Below are 16,080 nucleotides of genomic sequence, written 5' to 3' on the forward strand. Positions count from 1 at the left end.
TGTACCTCCCTCAATCAACGGATTCTACAGAGAGAGGTAGTTGTGAACTTCCCATGAGCCACAATGAACCAGTAAACCACACTTCAGTATTCTACGTTACCAATGTCCAGCAGGTTCTAATGATCACAATAACAATATCGTAGAAAATCATTTACACTGCGCATCTTTTGGTACGCAGGAAGTCCAGCCCGTTCACTATTGAGCAACTCACTGGTGGATAGTCCCTAAATACATGATGTTCTTAGTATCCAGCAGTGCTTGCAATTGTGAAAAAGATAAACAAGATGAACAAATACACTTTTGATTAGATCTAAAGTGGCCACTGTTCTTGTGTTGCCATCTTACTGGAAACCTGGTACAAAATTGTTTTAACACCACTCAACCAGCTGAACTATCTTATGCCTGTATACCTCCTCATCACCAACAATGGATTGATCATTGGAAAATTTATAGATGGCAATTGAGCATGGAGTGTTAAATAGGCATGGGTGCAGAGAGAGTAGAGGAATGGGTTAAGCACACATCCTTGAGGTGCTCCAGTGTTGATTGTCAGTGAGGAGGAGACGTCGTTTCTGATCTGTACTAACTGTGGTCTCCCAATAAGGATGTGTTGATCCAGCTGCAGTGGGAAGAACAGGGGCTTAGATTTTGAAGCGTGTTGATTAGTATTGATGGTGTGGAACACTAAGCTGTAATCAGTAAACAACACCCTGATGCAGGTATTGTTATTGTCAAGTTTTATCTATAAGTTATGGTTGAAGCAAGTCCATTTCCAGAACGTAAACATTTCCATTTTACAATTCACTTTTCCCACTTTCCAAGTGTCTCCACCTTTATGATCTAAAGCCTGAACTCCCCACTCTAACACTGGACCGCTCCCACAATGGTAGCTCTACTTAAACCTAATTTCTTTTTATTAGCCCTTTCCAAGTGCCTAATTATGCACAATCCAATGTCTCTAAGAGAAAGTGGCATGCAGAATTTGCCGAATATCCTGCTTACTTCTTTTAAAATCTCTCTTTCATTAGGTAGTCCAACGTCTCCAAGGGAACTGTGACATGCAGAATGTCACAGAATAAGTCTTATGGTCTTATTGTCTTATAGGATTTGCAGTAGTATCAACTGGAATTGTGTTTTGCTCCTTGGTATAACTTTTCCCTGTTGTTTCATTAAGCTGTCTTACCAAATGCCAAACTTCTTACATTACATGAAAAAAACTGAAAACTATTTACATCAGAGCGATAAGCTAACATTTAACAGCTGTCAATCAAACAAGCTTTTATCAATGAAACGCTGCTTGTCACACTCTGCAGAACAGATTTTTAAACAGCATTGTTACCAATTTCTATAGTGAATATCTCCTTGGCAGTTGTGTCAAATTCTTCCTTACTGAGCTGTGGCTGATATCTTGGCAGGATGTAAACCCTTGTATACAGATGGGTTTGAGAAAGTGTGAGTTGGATGGAGTGTTAAATATGTTATACTTTCTGATGCATCAGACTCATGAAGTCAACAGACTTACTAAAATCCTAAATAGAACTTCTTTAGTAATTTAAATATGCTGAACGCTCTTTAAAAGTAACTTTAAATGAAACCATGACATATACCATAAGACATAGATGCAGAAATATGCCATTCAGTCCATTGTGTCTCTCTGCCATTCCATCATGGCTGATTTATTTTCCCTCTTAACCCTATTCTCCTGCCTTCTCCATGTAACCTTTGACATTTTTATGAATCAAGAAACTATCAAACTCTGCTTTAATATACCCAAAGACTTGTTCTCCATGGCCAAATTTGCCATAGATTCACCATCTTATGGCAAAAATTATTCCTCCTCTTCTCTGTTCTAAAGGGATGTTCTTGTATTCAGAGTTTGTACCCTTTGGTCCTGGACTCCCCCACTACAGGAAACATCCTCCCCACATCCATTCTATCTAGGCTTTCCAATATTTGATAAGTTTCAATGAGATCCCCCTCACCCTTCAAGAGAGCCATCAAATACTCCTCATACTGTGAGTCAAGTCTTTCATTCCCATCATTTTTGTGATCCTCTCCAATGCCAGCACATTCTTTTTTAGATAAGGGATCCAAAACTGCTCACGATACCCCAAGTGCAGTCTGATCCAAGCTCTCTGAGAGGAGGCAGTTGCTGCAGGAAGTTGGTGGACCACAGTTCCTGTCAAGCTGCTATAGTTCAAGCAGAGTAGAATTGTTCATGAAGAGAATCGAGAACTGGAACAGATAAACTGCATAGAAAAATCTGTATTGGATCATTGTGGCAAACAGTCAAGCTTAAAGATGCTCTGAAGAAGAGCCTGATGTTCATGCCTGTGCAATTCTTGAATATATTGAACCAAATAAACTTGGAGTTAGAATGACTTGCTGAAAAAAAGTGTATCAATGAATGAAGATAAAAGAATGAATGAAGTCCAAAGTCAAAGCCAAATCCCTTCTACATACAGAGGTACACACAGCGTTAATGTTAAAATTTGCACAGATTCGGCCTGTCATCTAAAACTTTGACACACTTCTATAGATGCACAGTGGAGAGTATTCTGACTGGTTCCATCAGCACCAGTGGCAGGATCTGAGAAGTCTACAGTAAGAGGTGGATACAGCCTAGTCCATCACAGGCAAAGTCCTCTCCACCGTTAAGCACATTTGCAAGAGGTGCAGGCATAAGAAAGCAGCATCCATCATCAAGGACTGCCACCATCCAGGCTATGTTCTCTTCTCACTTCTACCATAGGGCAGGAGGTGCAGGAGCCTCAGGTACCACCAGATTTAGGAACAGCTATTGACCATCAGGCTCCTGTACCAATGTAGATAACATCACTCACCTCAACTCTGACTGATTCCATAACCTACAGATACACTTTCAAGGACTCTAGAACTCATGATCTCAGTATTATTTATTTGTTTTTTTTATTTTGCACAATTTGTTTTCTGTTGCATATTGATTGTTGTCAGTCTTTTTATGTATAGTTTTTCATAATTTTTTGTCTTTTGTTAGTTTCCTGTAAATGCCTGCAAGAGAAGTACTTTGATAATAGATTTACATAGACTTTGCGTTTAATGATACTTTCTCAGTGCAGTGTGGTTTGGGCAAGGCGTATGGTGTCCGATCTGAAATGAACACCACAGCTGCATACCAGAAAGAGAAACAGAAGATGAAGGGGATAGGTGCAACAAGAGTCTGAGGAAAGAAGACAATGGAAAAGCACAACATCTAGATACATTAGCTATACAAGCGAAAATCAGTGCACAGGCATAGGCCATCTGGGGTTGTGACCTATAGACTCACTTTCAATGACTCTCCAACTTATGTTCCCGATATTGATTGTTTTTTAATTGGTATTATTTTGTTGTTTTATCTTTGTGTATTTGGACAGTTTGCTGTCTTTTGCACACTGGATATTTGGTTGTCTTTGTCGTGTGTGATCTTTCATTGATTCTGTTTTGTTTCTTGGCACTTACTGTGAATGCCCATAAGAAAATGAATCTCATGGTTGTATATGGTGACATACACGTACTTTGATCCTAAATTTACTTTGAACTTTGAAAGAGGAAGGATTATTTGGCTTTGGGGGAAGATCAATGGAAGAGAATACTGCTCATGCTTGCTCCTACAAAAGTTCAAAGTAAATTTATGATCAAAGTACATATATGTCATCATATACAACCCTGAGATTCATTTTCTTGTGGGCATATTCAATAAATCTATATGACAGAATTAATGAAAGAACGCCTAACTTGGGCATTCAGCCAGAGAGTAGAAGACAATAAACTGTGCAAATACAGAAAGGAAGAAATCATAATAATGAATAAATAAGCTGTAAATATTGAGAACATGAGATGAAGAGTCCTTGAAATTGGGAACATTGGTTGTGGGCCAATCATGAACAAATGAAAGTCTGCCGGTGCCTGAAATTCAAGCAACACACACAAAATGCTGGAGAAACTCAGCAGGTCAGGCAGCATCTACGGAAAAGAGTAAAGACCATGTTTCAGGCCGAAACCCTTCTCAGGAAACGTAGGAACATTTTAATGATGGGGCAAGTGAAACTTCCCACTTTAGTTCAAAAGTTATCCAAGGGTTGATGTGAACCTATGAGTGTGCCAAATTCAGTTAATTTTTCATCTGGCTTGTGAATCATAATAAATTCTGTTGTATTTCCTTATTTTCCTGTAAATGCCTGTAGGAAAACAAATCACAATATAGTATATACTAACATATATGTAATTTGATAATAAATTTACTTTGAACTTTTGAAGGAACAAGCATGTGCAGTATTTCACTTCCATTAATCTTCCCCTAAAGCCAAATAATTTTTCCTCTTTCTGTTTGAATAACAACACATTAAAGTTCAAGTTTGGAAATACTACATCAACCACAATGTTAAAAAAAAATGAATAGAACTTGAGAGATTAAAATTCTGTGTAACTACTGTGCATTGTAATGTTGTGCATGTGAATCTGTTACTTGTGTTCTCAGGGCATTCAAGTGACCAGTTAAGTTATGTTTATCTGGTTATATAGCCTTGTTCTCTTATTTCTTTTCAAGCAAGAAGTTGTGTTTGTTAGCCGCTAGGATAAGTGCTACCTTGATCAGTTGCCACTACCCTAATAGACTGTATCATGGAATTCGGACTTGTAACTTTGTTCTACCATGCATGTAGTTTAGCTGAAGGCTAATTCTTACTAGTAAGGGGGTGTGCACAGAATCAGGTCAGGCTTATTGTCACTGACATTAGGTGCAGAATTTGTTGTTTTGCAGTAGCAGTACAATGCAGGCATAACAAATTACTATAAGTTACAGTACAAAGTATATAAATAAATAGCATGGACATGGGACAAAGAGGTGGTGTCCATTGGATCACGAACTGTTCAGAAATCTGTTTGCAGTGGGGAAGGAACAGTTCCTTGAACACTGAGTGTAGGACGTCAGGCTCTTTTACCCATGTCCTGATAGTGGTGATGTTCTGCATCTAAGAAGGTTTACTAAATTTAAATTGCCTGGACAATTTAAATGCCGGTCTAGATAGACTGGAAAGGACGAGTGTCAGGCTGATTTCGCTCGCTGTCCCGTGATGTTCGTTCATCTCTCGGTGGTGAGCTGCTCCAGCTGCTGTGCTACTGAGAACGAAGCTTAGGCCTACGCCGGCTGCTCCAGGGAGCGTGTCTAAGGACAAAATCGGATTCGGAATGCTGTCACTTGCTTCTATTAGCAGCAGGATTGTGTTTTATGCTTCTCTTTCTCTGTGCAATGGTTTTGGTCTTTCTTTTTTAAATTGGGTTCTAAACAATTTTATTGTCATGCAGCATCCTCATAGAAGTAACTTGATAAAACTTGCCCTTTATTGCAAGTTTCCTTAATTAACTGATGCCAAAGAACAAATTACGATAATACCATATTAGCTCAAGATATTAGGATTGCTCAGAGAAAGGGGGCTGAGCATTGAGGTATGAAGCTCGTCAATAACAGGCTGGATTAAGATGTGGCACAATATATCATAGAAACATAGAAAATAGGTGCAGGAGTAGGCCATTCCACCCTTCAAGCCTGCACCTCCATTTATTATGATCATGGCTGATCATCCAACTCAGAACCCCATCGAACATGAAGAACTGATTACAGCAAAATGTCTTCAATTCTGGAGGGGATTCTTACTGGGAAAAGAAAAATCTCAATTAGATACAGAGTTTGAAATGGTGCACTAACTGTGGAGGAGCTCCATATCACGCCTTGGTGCAATGCATCGGCAGATCAATACTAAGTCCATTTGTAACAGCATTTCGCTAACCGTGACACTTCCATGGCACCATGGTAGCGTAGAGGTTACTGTGACATTATTACAGCTCAGGGATTTCTGGAGTTCCGACTAAAATTCTTGTACTGTTCTGCAAGGAGTCTCTGTATGACCTCCCCAAGGAGTGCCTGGGTTTTCCCCGGGTCCTCTGCGTTCCTCCCATACTCCAAAGATGTATGGGTAGGTTAACTGGTCATTGTAAATTGCTTCATGATTAAATTAGTAGTAATTGGGTTTGCCGGGGGTTGCTGGGGTGTGTCGCTCAAAGGGCCGTAAGGGCCTACTCCGTATGTATCACTCAATCAATCAATAAATAGATAGATAGATAGATAAAATGAACCTATTACTCAGCCAGCTCTATCATGGACATTAACCTTCCACCACTGAGGACATCTTTGGAGCCATATAAAATATCCTTAAATACCTACTGAAGTATAGCTGCTGGCGTGCCTTCTTCGTAAATGTGTCAGTATGCTGGTACCAGGATAGATCTTCAGATATTCAGATGTTGTCAACAGAGAAGCTGCCACTGATGGTATGACTGTGGCCCAGGGCTGTGGGGTGCTTGCCGGTCTTTCTTTGATTCTAGGTGGCTTTACGTGGTCCTCATGCAATGCAGATGTTACTCTGTCTCATACTCTGCCTGTAAGGCAGACACTAGTCTTTTGAGACCATGAATCTGCACCTGGAAAGTCTTCACTCTCCAGGGCGCAGGCCTGGGCAGGGTTGTATGGAAGACCGGCAGTTGCCCATGTTGCTAGTCTCCCTTCTCCACGACACCAATGTTGTCCAAGGGAAGGGCAAGGGCTTGTACAGCTTGGCACCAGTGTCGTTGCAGAGCACTGTGTGGTTAAGTGCCTTTCTCAAGGACACAACATGCTGCCTTGGCTGGGGCTCGAACTCATGACCTTCAGATTGCTAGTCGAGTACCTTAACTACTTGGCCACTTCTGTCTGTAATACACACAAAATGCTGAAGGAACTCAGTAGCCAGGTAGCATCTATGGAGAAGAGTAAACAGTTGACATCTTGGGTCAAGACCCTTCACCAGGACTGGAAAAAATAGTTTAGAAGGCCGAGTAAGAGGTGGGAAGAGGAGAGGAAGATACAAGGTAGTAGGTGAAATGGGAGAGTGGGAGGGGTGAGGTAGAGCTGGGAAGTCGATTGGTGAAAGAGATAAAGGTCTGGAGAAGGGGAAATTTAATGGGGGAGGACAGACAGCCATGGAAGGAGTGGAGCACCAGAGGGAGGTGATAGGCAGGTTAGGAGATAAGGTGAGAGGGAAATGAGAATGGGGAATGGTGAAGGAGAAGGGGGGGAGGGCAATGATTGGAAGTTTGAGAAATTGATGTTCATGCCATCTGGAGGCTAACAAAACTGAATGTAAAACGTTACTCTGCCAACCTTAGTGTGGCCTTATCGTGGCATTAGAGGAGGCCATGGACTGACATGTCAGAATGGGGATGGGAAGTAGAATTGAAATGGGAGGCCACTGGGAGTTCCCGCCTTTTCTGGCGGTGCTCGGTGAAGCGGTCTCCCAATATTCCATCTGGGCAGCCTCCAACCTGACGGCATGAAAGCCGATTACACCTTCTGGAATTTTTTTCTGCCCCCCCCCCCCCCTTCTATTCCCCACACTGGCTTCTTACTTCATCTCACCTGCCTATCACCCCACCCCCAGGTCCCCTCCTCCTTCCCTTTCTCTTATGGTCCATTCTCCCCTCCTATCAAATTCCTTCCTCTCCAGCCCTTTATCTTTACAACCCACCTGGTTTCACCTATCACCTTCTGGCTATCCTCGTTCCCCACCCCACCCACCTTTTCCCTCTGGCAGCTTCTCGAAACATTGACTGCTGACTCATTTCCGTAGATGCTACCTGACCTGCAGAGTTCCTCCAGCATTTTGTTTGTGCTGTTTTGGATTTCCAACATCTGCAAACTACCTCAAGTATATAATGCAGACAATACCTGTCACGGTCAACAAATCATTGGTTGTTCTCCAAATCCTTTTACTGGCTGTGACTCCACCATACAAAGTCTTGCCTTGCATCGTTTCAGTGATAGGTTATGATAATTTCAGTGTTTTTGGGCATCAGACTTGTTGTCAAAGCAAGTTCTTTTCAGTTCTTCAAAATTAAATTAATCCACCAGAGCTAAAAACTGTTTACTGTGTGAAGCACCTTCAATTACTCCAAAAGACTGAGGTTTGGTAAAATACTGAAAGGCTTTTATTCGCTGTACAATACGACCTCCACAGTGAGTGTCTGCCCCCGGACTGAGGGGGAGGGGCAAGGCGAACACTTTTATACAGGACTCTGTGGGAGGAGCCACAGGGGCAGTCAGCAGATGGGTGTGTCCAGACAGGTAACTGAGTTACAACATATATACATGGTTTACCACATTCACCCCTCCTTTTTTTAAAAAGGAGTCCCGCGGGGTGAAGTGACTGACAATATTTACAAGAAGTATATTTACAGGTTAAGTCTATCAGGCGGTCGAGTCCGTCGCTGTGACCTACGTAGCACCGGCGGTGATTGCACCGGCGATGGCGGTTGTGCTGGCTCCGGCCTGACGTCAGGTGCCAGCACGTTAGGCGTCGGTAATCCCTCGTGCATGTGCGTCGCGCCCGGTATGGGAGTGTCGTGTGGTGTCTGTATAGGGTTTGGTGTGCACGGTGTCTCGTTGGTACATACATTGCTGGGTACGGGGTCAATAGTCACCACGGAGTGTTCAGGGTAGGGGCCCGGAGCTCCTGTGGGTGCCAGGTCGCGGATGGAGACCGTGTCCTCCCGCCCATCAGATAAAACCACGTAGGCATACTGGGGGTTCGCATGAAGTAAGTGAACCCTCTCGACTATCGGGGAGTATTTATTGCTCCTCGCATGTTTCCGGAGCAGCACTGGCCCCGGGGACGTCAGCCAAGATGGTAGGGTGGTTCCAGTGGTCGATTTTCTGGGAAAAGAAAAGAGCCGCTCATGAGGGGTGGCATTGGTGGCTGTGCATAACAGGGAGCGGATGGAGTGGAGTGCCTCGGGAAGGACCTCCTGCCAGCGGGAGACCGGCAGTCCCTTTGACCTGAGGGCTAAGAGTGTGGCTTTCCACACTGTGACATTCTCCTTCTCTACCTGTCCATTCCCCCGGGGATTATAGCTCGTGGTCCTACTGGTTGCAATTCCCCTAGCCAGTAGATATTGGCGCAGCTCGTCACTCATAAACGAGGACCCTCTGTCACTGTGGATATAGCATGGGTATCCGAACAGAGTGAAGAGCTTGTGCAAGGCTTTTATAACTGACGTGGTAGTGGTGTCGGGGCAGGGGATGGTGAAGGGGAACCTCGAGTACTCGTCAATTACGTTAAGAAAGTACACATTGCGGTCGATGGAGGGAAGGGGGCCCTTAAAGTCAACACTCAGTCGCTCAAAGGGGCAGGTGGCCTTGATGAGTGGTGCCTTTTCGGGTCGGTAGAAGTGCGGTTTGCACTCTGCGCAGACTTGGCAGTCCCTGGTCATCATCCTGATCTCCTCAACGGAGTAAGGCAGGTTCTGGGCTTTCACGAAGTGGAAAAGCCGGGTGACTCCTGGGTGGCAAAGGTCTACATGTAGGGTGTATAGCTGGTCGATCTGTGAACTGGCGCATGTTCCCCGGGATAGGGCATCGGAGTTGAGCTTCCCAGGCCGGTACATGATGTCATAGTTGTAGGTGGAGAGTTCGGTTCTCCACCTCAGAATTTTATCATTTTTGATTTTGCTCCGCTGATGATTATTAAACATGAATGCGACTGAGCGCTGGTCAGTTAGCAGGGTGAACCTTTTGCCGGCAAGATAGTGCCTCCAGTGCCTTATAGCTTCCACTATGGCCTGGGCCTCTTTCTCTACCGCAGAGTGCCGAATTTCAGGGCCTTGAAGGGTACGGGAGAAGAACGCCACTGGTCTTCCTGCCTGGTTGAGGGTAGCAGCCAGCGCAAAGTCGGAGGCATCACTCTCTACTTGGAAGGGAATGGCCTCATCCACCGCATGCATTGCTGCTTTGGCAATGTCCCCTTTTATGCGGTTGAAGGCCGCGTGGGCCTCGGCAGAAAGGGGGAATGTGGTGGACTTGACCGGGGGTGGACCTTGTCTGCATAGTTAGAGACGCATTGGGCGTAATATGAAAAGAAGCCCAGGTACCTTTTGAGGGCTCTGAGGGTATTGGGAAGAGGGAGTTCCAACAAGGGGCACATACGGTCGGGGTCAGGGCCAATGACTCCATTCTCCACGACACACCCAAGGATAGCAAGTCGGGTGGTCCCAAATACACACTTGCCCTTGTTATAGGTGAGGTTGAAAGATTTGGCCGCTTGGAGAAATTTTTAGAGGTTGTTGTCGTGATCCTGCTGGTCGTGACTGCAGATGGTGATGTTATCCAGATATGGGAACGTGGCCTTCAGTTGGCACTGGTCCACCATCCGGTCCATTGCCCTCTGGAAGACAGATACACCATTCGTGACACCAAAGGGGACGCGCAGGAATTGATAAAGCCTGCCGTCCGCCTCGAAGGCAGTGTAAGGGCGGTCCTCCCGGCGGATGGGGAGCTGATGGTAAGCGGATTTTAGGTCTATGGTCGAGTACACCTTGTACTGTGCTATCTGATTGACCCTATCCGCGATGCGGGGTAGAGGGTACATGTCGAGCTGCATGAACCTATTGATGGTCTGGCTATAGTCCACAACCATCCTATTCTTCTCCCCGTTCCGAACAATCACCACCTGCGCCCTCCAAGGACTTGTGCTTGCCTCAATGACCCCCTCCCTGAGCAGCCGCTGCACCTCCGACTTAATGAAAGCTCTGTCCCCCGCGCTGTACCTCCTGCTTTTAGTTGCAACAGGTTTACAGTCGGGGGTCAGGTTGGCGAACAGCGGTGGGGGAGGGATCCTGAGGGTGGAGAGGCCGCAAGTGGTGTTGGTAGTGTGGCAGTTGGAATGATGTTGGGTGGGATGTGTGGGTCGGTGTGTGTGTGTGTGGTCAGTAGCGGGGTACGTGACATATCTCTACAAAACAGGGGATTTATGACAGTAATTGGTGGGAGGGGCCCATCATACTTCATTGTCACGCTTTTCAGGTGGCTCTGGAAGTCCAACCCCAACAGCACAGGGGCACACAGTTGAGGCAAGACCAGTAACGTAAAGTCCCGATATTCTGTGCCCTGCACCACTAGCGTCGCTACATAACCCCCCCGGATGTCTGTTGTATGCGACCCGGAGGCCATGGTGACCCTCCGACTTACCGGCCGTATCATGAGTCCACAATGCTGCACCGTGGCCGGGTGGATAAAACTCTCCGTGCTGCCTGTGTCAAACAGGCAGCTTGTCCTGTGCCCCCCCACCAGGATGTCCATCATCGACCTTGCGAGCTGGTGGGGAGCGCTTTGGTCGAGGGTCACGGAAGCCAGGGTGGGGTCGCTGTCTTGGTCCGGCGTGGTGGGGTGCCCCGTGAGCACCCATTGGTCGTAGGCGGTGGGAGGTGGTGCCGACCAAGATGGCCGCCCCCATGTCTCGCACGTGGTGGTGGCGTGCAGGGAAGATGGCGGCAGGCAAGATGGCGACCCCCACATCTCGCATGCGGCGCTGCTCAATCCCGCTCGCGGTTTTGACTTACAGACCTTAGCGAAGTGGCCCTTCTTTCCGCAGCTGGAGCAGGTAGCTTGTCGGGCCGGGCAGCGTTTCCGGGGGTGCTTCTCCAGTCCGCAGAAGTAGCACTTCGCGGACTCACGACTGGCGGCAGCCGAGGTCGATTCGCCGGCAGGTTGCGGGGTCTGCGGCACCCACAAGGCCATCGGGGGATCGCGTGCCTGGAGAGCCTCGGAGTTATGCAGAGCGGCCTCCAACGTATCAGCCAGCTCCGTCGCCGAACTTAAGGTAAGATCGGCTTTTTCCAGCAGCCGCTGACCTGGTCCCCGTGACGAAGGCGTCTCTCACTAGGAGTTCTGCATGCTGCACCGCCGTCAGCTCCTGGCAATTGCAGGCTCGCACGAGCGTCCGTAGGGCCTGGACAAACTCAGCACTCGATTCCCCGAGGCGTTGTTGCCGTGTCGCTAAACGGTGCCGAGCATAGACGCTGTTTATCGGCCGCAGGTATTGTCTTTTGAGTGCGTTCATTGCGCTGTCGTAGTTCGGCTGGTCTCTGATCAGCGAATAGACCCGTGGACTGACCCTGGAGAGTAGAACTCTGCGCTTCGCTAAGGGGTCGGTCGCTTTAATCTCCTCTAGATATGCTTCGAAGCAGGCCAGCCAGAGTTCAAAAGCGCTTCCAGCTTCAGATGTTTGCAGATTGAGGTCTAATTTTTCTGGTCTCAGGGACTGTTCCATGTTTTAAAACGTACAGCGAATGAAATTGAAGCACCTTCAATTACTCCAAAAGACTGAAGTTTGGTAAAATACTGAAAGGCTTTTATTCGCTGTACAATACGACCTCCACAGTGAGTGTCTGCCCCCGGACTGAGGGGGAGGGGCAAGGCGAACACCTTTATACAGGACTCTGTGGGAGGAGCCACAGGGGCAGTCAGCAGAGGGGTGTGTCCAGACAGGTAACCGAGTTACAACATATATACATGGTTTACCACACTGTGCTGATTACAAGGTTCTTTTGTACATTGCTTTTAATCAGTTATTCTACTGTGCTCTAATTAAAAGCAAACATCAACAAATTTGATGACACAACTTTAACATCAACACAACCACTGGCTTATACTAACAAACAAAACAATTATTTGGTCACATCCAATCGAGCCTCAGAAAAAGCCATTATATCTGCACAATTGAAACATGAACAAAGATACCTATTTCACTCTTTGTGTGGATCAGATGACTAGCCCACACACTCTTTCAAGACCAGGAGGAGAAGATGGGTGGGGTTAGCTTGTAATTAGCCTGGGGTTTTATCAGCTAGGCACAGGTCCCTTCATGCCCTGGAGTCCAGTTAAAGGACAGTGCTAACCCCTCATTGGATTTGTCCTCCTGATTCTTGCCTGGTGAAGTTCAGACTGAGTTACCTGAGACTTTGTAAGTTTTACTGTTCTGGGTTTGTCATTTTTGATAATAAAATCCCTAGTTTAATCCTTCTGAGTTACTGTGTGATCCTGCATATGCTTCCAAAGATGCAGTGTGACAGATGCATTCTCATAATGGAATCAGAAGGCAAGGCTGAGGCTCTAACTGAGTACTTTAACATCTGTCTTTGAGAGGTAGAAGTTAACTCAAGACCAATAATCAGTTGTTCAGATGATGAGGATTATTGTCTTCAATAGGAGTCCTGAAAACCCATCCAGTTAATTGAACATAGAACATTACAGCACAGTTATAGGTCTTTTGGTCCACATTGTTGTGCTGGCATTTTAACCTACTTCCAGAGGAATCTATCCCTTCCTTCCAGCATATCCCTCCACTTTTCTATCAACAGGTGCTTATCTAGGAGTTTCTTAAATGCCCCTAATTCATTTGCCTCAGCCTTCACCCAAGTCTTTACACACAACCACCACTCTGTGCAAATAAAACTTACATCTGACTTCCCTGCTATACTTTCTTTCAAACACTTTAAAAACTATTCCCCTTATATTAACCATCTCCATCCTGTGGGAAAAATGTCCTTGGCTATCCATTCGATCCATAGCGGCCAGACCAAACAAAAACCAAAACCATAACAACTGCCGCTGCTGGTGTCCCTACAGATTTGTTATACTTGCATGACACACCCTCACTCCTGTAACGATTGCTCCAAAGGTTTGAGGGTATGTATTCGATCCTTTATTAGCGTATCCAAGTGTAAACTAAGTGTAATTGGGTGTTATTGAGCGCTCAGCAAAAGATACGACACCCGCCAGTCCCAAGCACAAACAGCATAGAATGACGCATGAAGACTCAGCAATAGTTGGGTGAAAAAGGAAGGATGAGAGGTTGAGTGCAGGGATCCGATGGAAGACTTTGTTAAATGGTGCAAACTGAATCATCTGCAGCTCACCATCAGTAAGACAAAGGTGACGAACTTTTGAAAAACTAAGTCAGTTATTATTGATGGTGAGGATGTGGATGTGGTGAGGACTTACAAAGAGGCTGTGTACAAGAAGGGCCAGAGTAGCCGCTACTTCCTGAGGAGACTGAGGTCCTTTGGAGCGTGCAGGCCTCTCCTTCACATGTTCTGCCAGCCTGTTGTCACCAGTACAAGCTTCTATGAGGTGGTGTGCTGGGGCAATGGCATCAACACGGGTGATGCCAACAGGCTCAATAAACTGATTAGAAAGGCTGGCTCTGAGTCAAACTGGGCACACTGGAGGCTGTGGTAGAACAAAGGACCCTACAGAAAATTTTGGCCATTCTGGACAATGTTCCTCACCATCTGCTTGCCACCTTGGCTGAACAGAGGAGCACTTTTAGTCATAGACTAGGACAACTGCGCTGTTCCAAAGAGTGCTATATCAGGTAATTTTGACCCTCAGTCATTAGGCTCTATATTAAGTCAACCTATAGCCGAGGAAGTGATGACCCCTCCTGTCAGACTGTTTGAGGTAACTTATTTTTTTTTATTCTTCTTACTTCTCTTCTAATATTTGTATATCTGTGCATTAGTAATGCTACTGTGACACTGTAATTTCCTTTGGGATCAATTAAGTATCTATCTATTTATTCCTTTTGCTTCTGTCGCGCCCCCACTCGTGATTGATTACCATAATAAACATATGACAAGCAGATTGAGATCAGATACATGGCTTCTACAAAATCTATGCCTCTTATTATCTTGTACTCTTCTATCAAGTCACCTCTCATCCTCCTTCACTCCTGTGACGGGATCCTGAATTACCCCTACGAACTGTGCTCGTTTACCCCTATTAACTGTGCTTTTGAAAAGAGAGAGTTATTTAACATCGATATCTTGTTTTGAAGAGAGAGAGAGAGACGAAGACTAACTGTTGGACTGTCACTTTAAGGAACAAGAAAGAACTGGTTAAGTTTTGGATTTCTGCTGAGTTGGAGATGGCACCGAGCAGCTCGTAAGTTGCTATGGTGACCGAAGGCAGCGTTATTTAATGGACACTCGATGTTATGATTTTCGACAGGTTGTTGATACTTCTTAAGGGCAGTCCGCTGCTTGTGCATTTCTTACACAGAGAGAAGAAGGAGGAGTTATTTGAATGACAGTTGATCCTCTGCATGGGAAGAAAAATAGGAGGTCAGATGACAGACCTCAGACAGATGTTCTGGACACTAAATGAGCATTGTTGTGCCCGCAGGAAAAGTGGGTTTTGGAGGATCGATCAGGCGGATCGATCAGTCACTCTTGCAGTGAAAAGGAAAGGGGTTGACTGGGGGGAGTTGTCCGTGTGTTCACCCTCGCCTGGGGGATAGCTCCACCACAGAAAACCAGTCCCCTTTGTTTAAGTCATAGTCAGTGACTTTTAAAGGATTTCGAAGGACGAGAAGATCGACGGTGTCAGCTCACTTGAAGACTCAAATCTCTCCCTCTCTCTCTCTCCATCACTACTCAACTCATTACGATGAACTGAACTGAACTGAACTGAACTTTACTCATCATCGTAAGACTATCTTTTTACCCCTAGACTTAAAGAAGCTTGGTTTTTCATACATATATTTCCACACTTACTGATTTAGTTACTTATATATATATATATATATATATATATATATATATATATATATATATATATATATATAAAACCACTGTGAACATGTTTGATTTATCTACATTTATATTACTGTATTGCGTAGTTACTAATAAATATTTTTAGTTTATAGCAATACTGGACTCCAAAGTGTTTTTCATCTCTGCTGGTTCTTTATTCCCGTCACGGGATACGTGACACTCCAAAGAAAAAAGCCCAAACTCACGCAGCCTGTCCTCTTAAGACAGTGAGGACAGTTTGAGCAAGTAATAGTACTGTGATATACATGAAAATTAGTCACGAGTTGGAATAGGATTTTTCTGAATTCAAATATTTTGAACCGACTGTAGGATTACCTCTGATTATAATCCAAGACATTACTGATGATGGAATTTTATTTCCAAATATTTTGTTATGTAAGGATCAAGTTCACTGTGATTTTCTTCTGGAAAACTGTGGCTATTGAAATCAATGTCATATTTTCAGGATCCAGGATTGCTTCATAACACTGTGGTGCTTGAAGATGCTTTGTCATTACTTAAATGTCTTAAAATGTGTCTTTTGGCCATTGCAACTCTCTCAACGAGTACAAGGTATGCTTGCTTTCTAGTGTCTATCAC

Source organism: Mobula birostris, chromosome 1, assembly GCF_030028105.1.
Source record: "Mobula birostris isolate sMobBir1 chromosome 1, sMobBir1.hap1, whole genome shotgun sequence".
Classification (NCBI taxonomy): Eukaryota; Metazoa; Chordata; class Chondrichthyes; order Myliobatiformes; family Myliobatidae; genus Mobula; species Mobula birostris.